This window comes from Temnothorax longispinosus, chromosome 9, assembly GCF_030848805.1.
Source record: "Temnothorax longispinosus isolate EJ_2023e chromosome 9, Tlon_JGU_v1, whole genome shotgun sequence".
NCBI lineage: Eukaryota > Metazoa > Arthropoda > Insecta > Hymenoptera > Formicidae > Temnothorax > Temnothorax longispinosus.
In genome coordinates, this window is record NC_092366.1 from 19,079,075 (window position 1) to 19,093,880 (window position 14,806).

At 37.0% G+C, this 14,806-nt stretch overlaps 1 protein-coding gene and 1 long non-coding RNA gene across 2 annotated transcripts in view; one reads left to right on the forward strand and one right to left on the reverse strand.

The window, feature by feature from the left end:
- The window catches only part of Tara (SERTA domain-containing protein 2 taranis), a 91,362-nt gene that overhangs the window by 7,096 nt on the left and 69,460 nt on the right, over positions 1-14,806 (forward strand). The window lies entirely within an intron of this gene.
- Positions 10,977-14,742, reverse strand: LOC139819126 (uncharacterized). Its single transcript, XR_011733614.1, has 2 exons — positions 11,573-14,742; positions 10,977-11,493 (listed from the first exon to the last, which is right to left on the reverse strand). It is a non-coding gene; the product is annotated as an uncharacterized lncRNA (long non-coding RNA).

A 14,806-nucleotide genomic window follows, 5' to 3' on the forward strand; every position in this document is an offset into this window, starting at 1 on the left:
TTTGTCATCGTAACTTCAGCAAGAATTCAATTTATTTATTTATTTATTTTTTTAATCGATTGAGAATTGATCAATGAATAGGCCCATAATGTATAAAAGTCAATAGAATTAAATCGATGCGTTCCGTTGCACGCATGATGCGCATAATGCATCATTTATCCTTGTTGTTCACCGAATGTTAAACAAGGATAAGTGATGCATTATGCGCATCATGCGTGAAACGGAACGCACTCCTAAGAGTTTCGAGATATGCGAGTAAAAAGAAAAGAATATAGGGAACAAAAGTCCAGAAACGCGAAAAAAGGAAGTTGGGCTGGGATCTTGGAGTTTTCACTGTGTATACCTAGGGTTAACAAGCAGCACTGCGCTGCTGCATTCTCGATGCTGCATACCAAGGAAGAAATCGATATAATTCATATTTTTATTTAAAAAACCGTATGCAGCACACGGAAAGAATGGTTTTGCTGAAGTGTCTAAAAATTTAGCTGAATACAAATCTGAAAGTAATTTTGTTGGATCATCAAAATAATTATGTAGAACACCTAAACTGATTGCTAAAATGTCAAAATTTTTTACAGCATTAGCATTATCATATTTCAGCGACTTACTATAATTATTTTGATGGTGCAACAAAATTATTTTCAGATCTGTATCTAGCTAAATTTTTAGATACCTACAGTCGTTTTGGTTTGACCCAACTGGCCAAATTAATACTTTTACATATAATAATAATTTGGCCAGTTGGGTCGAACCAAAACGACTGTTGTTTTGAATTATTTACTGGCGACGGAAGTTACTTGTTTTGTTTTTAGATACCTACTTTAGCAAAATCGTTCTTTCCGTGTACATATTTTTATCAGGATCTAAATATCGCTAATATATAGATATCACTAATGTAAAATGTGTATAAAATAAGTCAGTTGTTGCGATTTGTACACTATACTTTCTAAGATCATGGATACGATAAAGTCTCCATCGTTTCCAGAAACATATTAATATATGATTCAAATGAATGTTACGCGTCAAACTGGTTCGCAAATAAGTGTAGTGAATTTTATATATGTACTAGTAAAACATTTAACGTTTATCTACCACTACTATGATGTATCCCCCTGAATCAGTTTTATCATTAAATTCCACTTTGGATGATATATCAGTTAATTAGAATCTCGACATCTATGTTTCAGTATCATTTTACAGATACGCTTATAATAGATTGCAAGTTCGAAATTTTTCACGATCTAATAAATAAAACTGTACGTATGAATTTAGAATCATCCACAGTAGTATTATATTTAAAGGGGTGAAACGTTTTGAAGACTCGACCGTTGAATTTGAGTCTAAGGATGAAAAATCAGTGAAATTTATGGAGAAGAACAGTATGTTATATCAAAAGAATTGTTGTACGTCACCAACAGTAACTATTTTAAGAATATATATTTTACACATGAGGGAAAAGAGAAAGTTATGACAAATGAATTAATGACGCGTAATGAGTTAATATTTATTTTAAAGTAGATTAGTGTATAAAATAGATTATGGCATTTAAAATTATCATGTGAACATTATTTGTTACGCTTTGTGAATCGCTTATTACCTTTTGTGAATTATGGCAGAAAGGATAAAAGGTTTATGGACATATTATAGTTATCTCACGAATCTCACGTGTTGGCGCTGAACGACCCTTCTTAAGAGTTCCAAGCTTATTGAAGCATGCGATTATCTTTCACTTTAGCCGGGGTGTCGAAGTTGGCCGGCCTTGCAACGTGGGAGAAGCGGACGCGATTCCCGCCACCACTGCGAGTCGAGCCCCGGCGCCGGGTATGCTTGAAACGCAATGCCAGTGCACTACGTTTGACACATGGATATCCATTCACGAAATAACTTATTACTATTTATTTCTATTTTAATTTGACACGGCTACTGGGGGCAAATCTCGTGGAGACCGTGGACATGTTCGGACGTGTTTTGTCCTGAATAATTTTTTAAGATTGCTAATGCAATCAGCGCCGAGATTAGATTGAATCTTTCGAGTCTGTATTTATTATCTTCGACTTGTTCTTGGCCGTTATGTGATCCCGAGGGGGATTAGGTGCCATAAAATCAAAGAAGAAGAAGGCTACTGGGGGCCACGGCACGAGTCTCGTGCGTCAAGAGGCGTAGTCGTTTCTATACCCGATAACTGGCTCCTACTCTCGAGGGACCAGCTATGCACTCACTGGGTCTCCGTATTAACCGAGTCACCACTCTCGCATCGTGCGTGCACCGGACCATCCGAGAACCTGGGCATGAAGATTCATTCTTGACTTTTTCATATTTACTACGTGTTGAAGAGCAAACGGATTGACAGCCGAGAGTTCCCTAGATAACCGTGCCCTTTCTTGGCCCCACAACTCACCATGGACAGCGGTACTTGGGCTCGTATCACTACAGGTCCTTAATGGCGCATTCAGATTGCCATTGATGTCGCTTGGTTACTGCAGAGCGCGCCGACCAGCCGACATCAGATCTTGCGACCGAGCCGTACTGAATCAGAACAGCCCCATTGCAACGTTCCAGCGAGACCACTGGGAGGTGGGCGCATGACTTGACTGGGAGAGGCTATATATTTGCATCACCAGATCAATTGACTCTAACTCTAGGCTCAAAGAAACTCGTGCAGAGAATCAAAGGCCTAAGACAGCCTAACTCGTTTGATACAATACGACAGTGCCCGCACCAGCGCAGTTTTCGAGCCACTCGGATCGCCGGATCCTAACACGGATCCGCCACTTTTTTCGCGCTTCTTTCTGCCGATTCACAAGAGGTAGTAGCCTTGCCACTGTTAACAACGTGGACGGGAGCGAGGCCGCCGTGGCCAGCGTGATTACCGGTAGTAGGTCCGACGCACGTTGCACGTAACTTTCTTCAACTTTTTAATTTGTCATGATTATCTGTACTTAATGCATTAAATTATGCGTTTTACTCATTGATATTGTTTAACAATAATCTTATCGTTGCCTATTAAAAATGCAACGATAATCTTATCATTGCATCTTTAATACGCGTATATATCGATGCTGTGAAATTTATATCAATATTACTCGTATAAAGCCGGATACTCACTATGACCGTGCAACGTGCAACGCAACGGTTGCTACAATTTGTTCACAATGTGTTTGTTCCGAAATAAGACGTATTCACTAGTTGCAGCAATCGTTGCGTTGCACGTTGCACGGGCTTAGTGAGTACCCGGCATAAGATGGCTAATAGAATGGCTGGCATTACATATACAAGTATTGTTAGCGCCTAATCGCTGCACTTTGTTTGCTCTCGAAGGAATGTACGCGCTCGAGCTCGTGCATCTTCTGACATTGCAACACAATGCGCAGTGTGATGTATAGGTATCTCTCAGGGATCCTCGTGACCGATTTGCCGGAAAGAATCGCAAGTCTGTACACGGAAAAAAAAGAAGTTGCTTTAATTAAATGTCGATGTCACGGGCTGCCACGAGCATGTGTAGTTAATTCAATTGGATATTATTGGATCAAATAATTAAAAAATTTATTTGATGTTTTTTGTTTATTAATATTGATGTGTTGCATCAATAAATTTTATCTGAATAACACTGATGCTGTTGATATAAAAAATGATGCTGTTGATACATTTTTTTCCGTGTATATTTCCCTTATTACCTGTAGCATAGCGTGACTTTGCGATCTCGTAATATTAGGAATTGAGCGCTAGTCAAGCGAAAAGCATTAGAACTTCTCAACGTAAATCGTGTAGATACTCTTCGAAAAGAAGCTGAAACTCTAATCAGAACTATCGAATTTTAAAGTAGGAGTGCCAGTTTTACACACCCGTCGGATTATATCCTTTCGCAAATTTTTAGAGCTATGTCAACGACAGGAAAAATAAAATGTAATGATTGCAAGCGATCGGTTCCGATCGGTCAGATTCAGATGAAAGAACAGTAAATCTGAACTGCTTCGTGTTCGCCCCAAATACTGGGAAGACCCCAGTTGAGCTGGCGCCCTCCCTTGCAGATATTATAAAAGAAATAGCGCAAAATTACAAGCTATTTATGAGCTTTCATATCTCGTAGATTAAAATTTTTGAGCTTGTCACACTGAATAGGAATTTAATATTTTTTATGGAGTGGCTGAGTCAACGTTTAAAAATATATATTGAATTGATCTTTACGGCAGAATTAGGAGCTATTTATGAGCTTTTAAAGTGATATAATTTCGATTTTTGATCTCATCATTTTAACCCCGAAACAACCCTTTAATTGATTCAACTCAAGAGAAAAATGTTGAGAAAAATTTAATTATATCGTATCACGGATATAATTCGTATAGCGTATAAACTCTAAGAATAAACTCTCAAAATACGCGCATTTTGATTATTGAGCTACAACCTCTTCGCAAGAAAACCATCCCATCTTCCCGGCTTAAGAGAGAACTGTATTTAAAATGAATAAAATTAATTATTTTGCGACTAAATATTGTTTATTAATTTCTAAATACTAAAATAAAAAGAAAGAGTACTTCACTCTTGAGACTGTTAGGGATTGGGAGTAGTTTTCCATCAAACGGCTGGGGTACAAAATCTGAAACTTCATATTTTTGTGATACAAATTATCCTGAATCGAGTCTACAAGTAGCAATTGATTCTGCTGACGAGAAAAAAGAGTACTTTATTCTTGAGACTAATAGGACTGAGTTCTATTAGGAGCTGTTTGAAGCGGAAGGGATTAATATATTAAGTTTATTTGTATGGTACGAATTAGTACAAATTCATCCTTCAACTTTCTGTATTTAATTTTCTTTTTTATTTTTTTTTCTTGTAATCTTTCTAGCTTAATGCTAAGGTAGCACCGCCACGATTTTCTCCGAAATGGCACGGGATACAAAATTGTTATTAGTGGTACAAATTAAATGCATATAGATGTAGTATACTAATTCGGCAGCGCACTCATCAGCCTCGATCAGGAGTTGACAGGTGATAAATTATTAATCGTGTGGCTACCGAGAGTAGGACCGCGCTGTTTTCGACAGGTACGTGATATTTCACCTCTTCTGAACTGATTTTCTACAAACGTTCTGCTGTTATTGAGTTTTCGTCTGTTATCTGGTGAAACGTAAATTTCACGAAAAAAAAATCTCACATAAACGATTCGCATCGATTTGTCATTACTCTTAACGATTATCTACTTAACTTCCAGGGTGGCAGTGTGGTCTTGTGGTAAAGCGCCAGACTCGTAACTCCGAGGAACCGGGTTCGAGTCCACCTGATCACAGGAATTTTTATATTCCAAACTGCACCCCCCGCACGAGTGGGGCTCGTGCGGAGAAACTGGGCTATCTTTCGGGGGAGACATTAAATTTGAAATTGGTCGTCAAGCTTGGGGAGCTTTTGGGAGTTCTTGAGTTTAAATCGCAATGGTGATGACACCGTATTTACAATTTCGGTCTTGGATTGGAGTGGTTCATAATGCCACTCATTCCCACTTCTGTTATAGAATAAAACGTAGCAGGTATGTGTTAAATCTACACATGTGTCGGTTGTTCCAACCTTTTGGTAAAGTAACTAATAGTTAAAACATATATATATATATATATATATATATATATATATATATATATATCTCTTTTTTTCTTTTTTATTTTTTAAATTGATAGCAAAGCAAAGAATACAACGACCATACCTACCGGTCCGACAAAGATCAAGGTCTTGCCGGGTGGAAATGTAAAGAGCGAACGATTGAAGTCTTGCGGCGCGTATCTGGCGTGGTCGCATTGCGAGAAACGTTTTGAGAGATACGTTGCTAATAAAATAATATAATTTTTTAATATAATTTAATTTTAATAACCGCCAGGTAACCGAAAGGTAACCGCCAGGAAGACTTGGCCCACGTCGAATCAATTAACCTCGAGTACTTCGTGAGGATTGAAAAAAAATTATAGATCTATTTTTCACATATATTTTGTATTTTGACAATTAGTAGTCCTGAGTGATGAGGAGGGGAGGGAAGTGGCTGACCACTTTTATTTACATAAATTACAAAAATATTTTTTAGGCTCTAGTAGAATCTATCCATTTCCGAGCCTATATCCTTTTCAAGGCAATAGATTATAATATATGCGCAACTTACAGTTTTTTTCCGGTTCCGTTTTGTTAAAATTTTCTTGAAATTTTTATTAAATTAAATTATTTACATATGCATACTGCGTGTGCCACTGTAAAGTTGGCACCTCCATTTTCAAAAATCGTCTGAATGTATCTTTTCCAGAAGAAACCTTTCCCCAACTTTTTTTTCTTTGTTTTAATGAATTTTTGACTCAATGTGTTCCGTACAGAACATTGCCAGCTTTTTTTATCCGCGGTTCTATAGTACCTACGGGTAATGCTCAATGATATACGAATAGATGCCATTCAATACTGAATAAAGGTTTCGGTTTTCTAGCTAACAAAAGTATCGGAATTGGGCAAATTACAGTCTTTTCGGTATTGATTAAAAAAATTTTTTTAATTTGAAATTTGTATTAAATTAAATTATTTACATTTAGATTTATATTTAGAATCGGTACTTTATTTGCCCCAAGGGGCCTTAAAGGGCGTTTTTAAGGAACGTACCCAAATTTTTACATATTCTCTATTCCCATAAAAGAAACACCTGGCCATTGTGCGACTTCACAAATTAACACCCACCCTCCCTTTCTCTTTATATATTTCTAGGACCTAGACCGAACGAAAATATCGGTTCGGTTCCGGTTTCGGTCCATTAAAATACTTATTTATAAAGGTTTCGTTTTCGATTTCGGTTTTGTAGCTAATAAAAGTATTTTTTCCTGAACCGTGCGCGTAAAAATAAATAAGTTTTTTTTCACGTGTCACAAATAATTAGTTTTTTTGGTTCTGATTTATTAAAATTTTCTTAATGAAATTTTTATTAAATTGAATTGTTATTACAGCTTTTTTTATTATTATGTCGCTGCGGCGTCGAATAAAGTCGGGATTAATAATCGCGGACAGCTCTCTCGGTTTAATATACATAACGCCGGTTAATATTCGTCGCGTTTGTAGCTTTGTATAAATTTTACGTCCGACATTGGCCGAACGCGGCCGAAAATATCCGAGATTTTTAGCTATTGCGTCCATTGCGCGTCAAATGCGCTTCATTTCTCGTCATCAACCCCCTTACCCCTTATATATATATATATATATATATATAACCCCTTATATATATATATATATATATATATATATATATATATATATATATAAATGCCGAGAACCGAATATGGAACCGTTAAAACAAAACCAATATATATTGGTTTTGCTTTAACGGTTCCATATTCGGTTCTCGAAGGTGATTCAGGTACACCGTTGACCAAAATTTAAGTTCCTGGTTCGAGCGCTGGGGGTATGGCAGAAACGCGCGGCTATAATAAAGATGTGCTCCCCTCTGTCCTCATTTTCCGTGCCACACCTGATCTCCCCTCTTCTCTCCTCTCTCCACTCTCTCCTCTCTCCGCTCTCTCCTCTCTCTGTTCCCTCATCTCTCCACTCTCTCCTCTTTCCACTCTCTGCTCTCTGCTCTCTCTCTCTCTCCCCCTCCCTCTCCCCCTCCCTCTCTCTCCTCTCCTCTCTCCTCTCTCCTCTCTTCTCTCCTCTCTCCTCTCCTCTCTCCTCTCCTCTCTCCTCTCCTCTCCTCTCCTCTCCTCTCCACGCGTTATCTCGCTTTGCCTCACCTTGCCTCTCCACCTCGTACTATTACCACGCGTTTACTCACTCGGTCGCCCGTTCGCTCGGTCCTGCTTCAGGTGACGGCGGTACCCTCTTCTAACTACCGCACGCTCGGAATCGAAAAGGGGAAACCGTGGCAAGCGCGCAAGCGCGAGGGTCGAACGGAAAAAATCGGCCGGGCTGACGACGGGGGATGGTCGTATCGATCGTGCTAGCATCGGGACCGAGTGTCGAGAATCTACGGGTATAACCGTGATGCAGAGAGTGATGCAGCTACGATGACGAGCTATACCTACCCAGCTCGAACAAAAGTGAATGACGCGCGTCAACCTCTTCCCGTCGAGCAAATATCGCCAGTTAAACAATTCTTTATTTGATTTCATCTTTTGTGATGAAAAATCTCAGAAATTTTTTGTAGATTTTCTAACTATTTCTTAATCGTTTTTAGTTTTTCTGGTTTCAGTTTTTGCATTCTTCTAGGCAAGTAGAAATTCTAAAGAACAGTTGACGATGAGTCGCATTTAATTGCTCAATGTCGACGTTCTCTTTTCCTCGTTATTTGTTCGGTAATCATCTTTGTTTATTAATTACCTGTGAAATATTTTACAATAACATTAAAAAAAAAAAAAACAGCTAAAAATATTAACTCATTCGTATTGTTTTGACGATTATAATGGCCAACAGAGTCGATTAATATTTCTATTTGATTCTTATTATTTGATTGGTGAAGTAAATGTGATTTATTCGGTTTTAAAATAAAGAGGAAAATTTGATTTAGAATGTAAACATTGTGATCCTAAAACGCGTGTTGTATTCGATATTAATCGAAATAAGTCAATTGAAAGCTCCGGATTACACTCGCAATGGAAGTCTTTACCAAATAACTCTACAATCTTAACAAATGTGAAAATTGCGATATGATAACATTGATAACTCGAGAGTAATATATTTTTTACGCGTGTATACATATGTGCATGAAAGCGGCGAGAATTTCCTTTAAGATATACGTAATAAAAGTTGTCTTCGCTAATTTAGTCAAATTTTGACAAAACAAGGAAAAAACTTATTTTATGATAATTCGAAGTTTTAATACTCACATTGTGCTTAAGTCATAAAAACAATGTTTGTTCGTTTTTTTTTTTATTATTTGTGACGATTGCAACGCGTAGCAAATTGCTGGTATTCATCATATCAAAATCGATTTCGTTGTTAAATGTATTTTAAATACAAACATGGGCAATGAACGTAACGGTTTCGAGGTAATTGGAAAAAGTTAGTAAAATTAATGAGTAAATAGAAGTAACTTACTTCAAATTTTTAATTTAGAATTTAACTCATCCATTGTCATTATAACGACACTATTAACAATTAGACAGTCTTTCACTTTCTTCCATTTTTAGCTGTTCTTTTTTCGCAATAAATTTAATTATTTAAATGAGATGCTTATATATATAAGTATCAAAAGATTACATCAATTTATAAAAATTAAATTCTTGGTTAAAAGTGCGTCTTGGCATAATCGAACCATGGTCGTATTGTCTTGATAATTACAATGGCCAATAGAGTCGATTAATATTTCTATTTGTTATTATTTGATTGGCGAAGTAAATGTGATTTATTCGATAATATATTTTACTTCAATTTGACTAAAATTTCATTCGATTTAGACGAAGCTTAATTTAAAACTTAAATGTTAGAATATTTAAGAAATTGGTATGTAATTTCTCTATATATCAATTGTAATTTCTATTCGTTCAATGGGTTTTTTAAACAATTTCTTTGGACAGTAGTTATTTCTGAAAACATAAATCTTCAAGCGCATGAGTCAGGAAAACTCTTCTTCGCGCTTCTTACGTAAGAACGTATGTACAACAACGATAGTTTGAGATTGCGGAATGACAGTTTGCATTGATCGTCTTCATTTTTGCTTATTCGAATCGATCGAGAATTTGACTCGCGGTGTTGCGCTATACATGTGGGAGATATTAGTGTAACTCGTCAAGATTTTAACATGATGATCGATCGATTTGGAATTCATTAACACGGCGGTGTGGAGTATACTTATGTGTGCGTGCGTGCGTGTTGTGTGTGTATTCAATTACGGAAAGTCGAAATCGTCGTTCTATGGTTGAAATTCGGCTCGATCCGTTCTCCAAGCTATATATTATAAGCATGCTACAAAATAATATATGGCCATGGTAATGTCCATGCATCTGCAACTGGCCGTGCAAGCTGAACGCGTAGCGTTTGAGTCTTCTCTCTCTCTCTCTCTCTCTCTCTCTCTCTCTCTCTCTCTCTCTCTCTACGTACTTGCAACATAGTACAAAAACAGAATAGATAATATATATATTTAATATTTAATCGTATGATTAAATTATCTCTTTAGGTTGTATCCATTGGCTTGTGTGTAGTAATTATACCAATTACTTTTATAATTGTGACATTTCTTTTTTTAATCTATATACACGCGCATTACAATAAATAAATAGTAGCATGCAATATATCTCAAATGTGATAGTAAAGCTCTCCTACTCATTTCATTGTGATTAAATTATAAGTCTATATTTATTGTTAAATAGATATTAACTGAACGCTAAATCTAGATCTAAAGTTTGTGAAATTTACATTAAGGTTCTGGTCCTTTACTGCCGCCATATTGGATTATGTCCTTATATGATAGTTAATCAAGGTTTACAGCCATCTAGTCTACATCCGATCGCTGCGAACGTATTTGTATTAAAAGCTTAAATAAATTTTTTAGAAAATACGTACCTATACCAGCGCTACCTCGTTCACTGTCGCTCACTTGGTCTCCACTGTCTCAGCATCTAGCATCTGATTACTTACAATTATATAGCACCGCGAATCGAATGCTAAAGAATTTGTTATATTTCTGGCTATCGGAAGATAAATCCGGGAAAATAAGAGTAAACGTTTTTTTTGTTTTGTTTTAAATGGCCCTAATTACTCTACAAATTTGATAAAAATGTTACTTTTGATTATTGAATAGAAGATTATTTTGTCACTTTTTCTTTCAAAAAGCAATCATAATTTCACTTTTTTTGGTCCGATGACTGGATGGCAGCGCTGATAGTATACATACGTTAAAGAGGTTAAATATGAAATCAAAAGTTATGATCTTACAAAAAAAAACCGATATAATGTTAACTAATTTATCTTGATGTGTGACAGAATATATATTATATTTAGATAGGCGGAATGGATGTAACATAAACAAAATATTACTGTCCCTTAAAAAATATCTTTTTCATAATGTTCTTTTATTAATTTATATTATTAATACTAACTTTTATATATATATTGTTTTACATAAGTCATTATAAGTACATAATACATGTATGTTTTTTTTACAAGTTCTTGATAAACTGTTAAAAATAAGTAAATGTTTCCGTGTTAGAGAAACGTAGCGTTGTTCACAAATTTAAAATAACTTTGGTACTATCTTTTTTTTATCTTTCTTCTAAGGACATGTGAAAAACTGTCATTGTTGTTGTTCTTACAGATATTTTTAGTTTGCAAGCAGAGGATAGCGAAAGTATTAATTCGCAAAAGCAAATGACATAGTACAGCCTTCGTAGTATGTAACGTACAAGTAATACTCATCAAATACTTTGGCAAAACAGAGTTAGACATTTGTAAAGACAAATGATAATAAGACTTTGTAAATGCAACAGTAATTGCTTATCACAGCGGAATCTGTCAAGTCTTTTGACCATGCTCTCGATTACTTTCGTCTACCTATAATAAAACGTACAAAATTATATAGTATCGCCTTGTAACGTGTGATCTGTCGTAACGTCTGTAAAATCGGACGTACGTGTCTGTGGAATTAGCCATACCGCAACCGGCGCAACGGCGCAACGTGATCCTTCCGTTGATCGGCGAAGCTCTCGCGTAAGCTTTTTGCGTCATCGTTAATTGTAGATTCCACGCCCATGTTATTTCAGATTGATAAAGCAGCGCAATTTGCAGCCGTACGTACCCCGTCGAGGGTCGAGACTGTCGTATGCGGCAGAAACGGATCGCGACGCGTTGCCATTTTCATTACCGCCCGCCCGCGTTACACCGCTCAACCGCTGACGCTGCCGCCGTCGCAGTCGCAGTCGCCGTCGCCGTCGCCGTCGCCGTCGTCGGCACGAGCACGAGAGACTGACATTCGGTATTCGGCACGCCGTAGTCGCCGTACGCTACGAACGCCACGAATGTGACAGCCGGACTCGAACGCTTCGGTTAAGGTCGAGCGGATTCGGTCCCTCTCGGATTTAAATATCGGCCGGAAATAGGACATATAGGACCTCCGTCCTCCGTTCATCCGCGCAGCATCATGGAAAATGGGTACTAGGTAGTAGAGACTGCCGGGGGAGGTTCTTTCGATCTTTTCTCATACAGGATTGCGCTGGTCGCAGACCAGCAGAATTATTATATAACAGCAGCATTTCTGTATTATTAAGTATTAAACTTACCTTCGCAATTTCGTAACTTGTTCTTCAAGACCGAAGAAATGTGTTACACTCTCTCAAAGATATACATCATATGTATATATCTATATACCAACTGTGCTAAATTATCTTTTACATGTATATGTATTATATGGATTCTTTGATATATATATATATATATAGATCTAGATAATCTGATGACTATCAATCTGTTTATTTGGTCATACTTAGCATATAGCATTCAGCATATTTATGACGCAGCGGAAAATAATGATTTGTCCACGACGAAGGTAACTTTTATAAGAATGTGACATAGCTCGTCCCATCCACTTGTTTCTTCAATTATAACGACGCGCATCGTTTGGCTCCTCACTTTTCAGAGCGCGCATACTCCGTATCTCAATATCCAAATGAATAATACCAGATTAATATATATATATATATATATATATATATATATATATATATATATATCTAGATAATCTGATGACTATCAATCTGTTTATTTGGTCATACTTTTAGAAATGATAAATTTATATGCAATACTCATTTTAGCTCGTATTACCGTGAGCTGCTCAGTTTAATCTTACTAAATTATATAACTAATATATCGTTTTCATACATTCGTTTATCGTCTTATTTGCCAGTACATAAAGATCAGATTTAAAAATAATCGCTGGATGTTTATCGTTATTTTCCAAATTCGCGTTGTTAATATGTCATGATGAAAAGAGGTGCCGACATCACACAAGGCAGAGAAAATGCGTGTCCGGTGCATTTTTATGCATCAATGATGCATGAGCAGCGCACATATCGAGATAAACGCTGCGATGAATGAACTTTCGAGCTATTCGATTCGTTTGGATTGGAATAGTTATACGCAGCGAAAACGTCCACGCGTGCGCAACGTTAATTCCGTATGTAAAATGGCTTTCCCTGGCTGGAATTTCGAAAATGCACATGCGAAGCGAGCGCGCAAACCCCTCGATTCGTTCGCGATTCCTGAAAATCATTTGATCATCGACAACTTTCTACCACCCTCACCCGTTGGTTCTCTCTTGGCCTCTCGTTTACGCGATCCCTCACAACCGAACAATATCCAATAAATATCGCAAAATTGGATGTTTAATCCGATATTCTTTAACCCAATTATTCGTTCACGCAGAACACACGCATGTAATAAAGAAAAAATCAAATCTTTTACCACTACATATTTTTTTCTAATAGAATTTGTTCCGCAAATTTTATTTTTAGCTGGACATTATATCACATTTAATTTTTGTGGAACTTGTAATAATATATGTGTAAGATACACATTAATTTTCGAAATTAATACATGTTAATTTTCGAGCTTGTAATTTTGTTTGTATATCTTAAGAAAAAGTCTCTTTGATTCGATTGTAGTGTAAAAAAGTACAGCGTATGTATTGCCCGAGTCTCTTTGATTCGATTCTATATGAGTAGAATTATTTATTGGATTATCTCGATTTTGTATTGTCGCGTATACTTAAACTTACTGATATATTGAAATTGGCGTCAAGTATTTCTTGCGGACAAAAACATTGCAAGGAAGAAATGTGACAGAATCAATCTATTGCAGTTGACAAGAAAATATATATTATTATGTTATCTACGATCAATCTTATTTTTTTTGCGAATTACAAGGGAACACACGCCCTATCTTCCTCGTTGGACGTTGATGACTATGATGGACGTCTATCGAGGCCACGTTCCCTTTAGCGCACTGTAACTAACTTGAAAGTTTTCTCATCTTATCAGGAAAATTAACCCTAAAGCTTCTGAGAAGGGCAAGGATTGAAATTAAAATGTATACGCGGTGTGTCGTCGCATTAATTCCTTTGTCGAATTTCTATATCTCGTTTTTTACGAAGCCGGTCGAGAAGACTTTTCGATCATCGTCCTGAACGATCATAGGAAATTACACACGAGACGGGAATGAAGCCGCCGGCCGATCTGACGATCGCGATTGCGCGAAATAGCGCAAGGCGAACGAAGCTTTACTCAGAATTTCGAGGAACTTTTCCGTATCGATCATACACCCTTACGGAACCGTAGCCTTCTGCGTATCTTCAACTTTCCACGAACTCGATTGTAAATTTTCCACCTCGAATATTCGAACTTGAGGTGGCAGTGGACTCCACCAGATGCACTCTCCGCGAATGACCGGAGTGCGCGTGTGCGCTGGAACTTACGGTTTATCCGCGCAGAAATTTATAATACACACATCGCGTGCCCGAAGTCAGCTGACCTGACTAAAATACGCTCCCGCGACTTCTCGCATTCTGAGTTTCATCCGGCAGTAACTAATCCGGTTTAATCGATATCGGAAAAAAATTTTTCATCATCGACAAATCTATCTATGGGACAATCCACGTCACTTTTACCCCCCATCTTTCCAAAATTGGTTTGGACGGATTTTAATGACTAAGGGCGGAAAATGTTCTTAATGTTATATTTGGTGTGTATATGCAACTTAACAACAACATATGCAAGTACCAACAGGTACCCTGCTTCATTACTTGGTACATATAGCATGGTATCAACTATATAGGTACCAAAACGGCTATACCAGAAATTACCAAACACGCAAA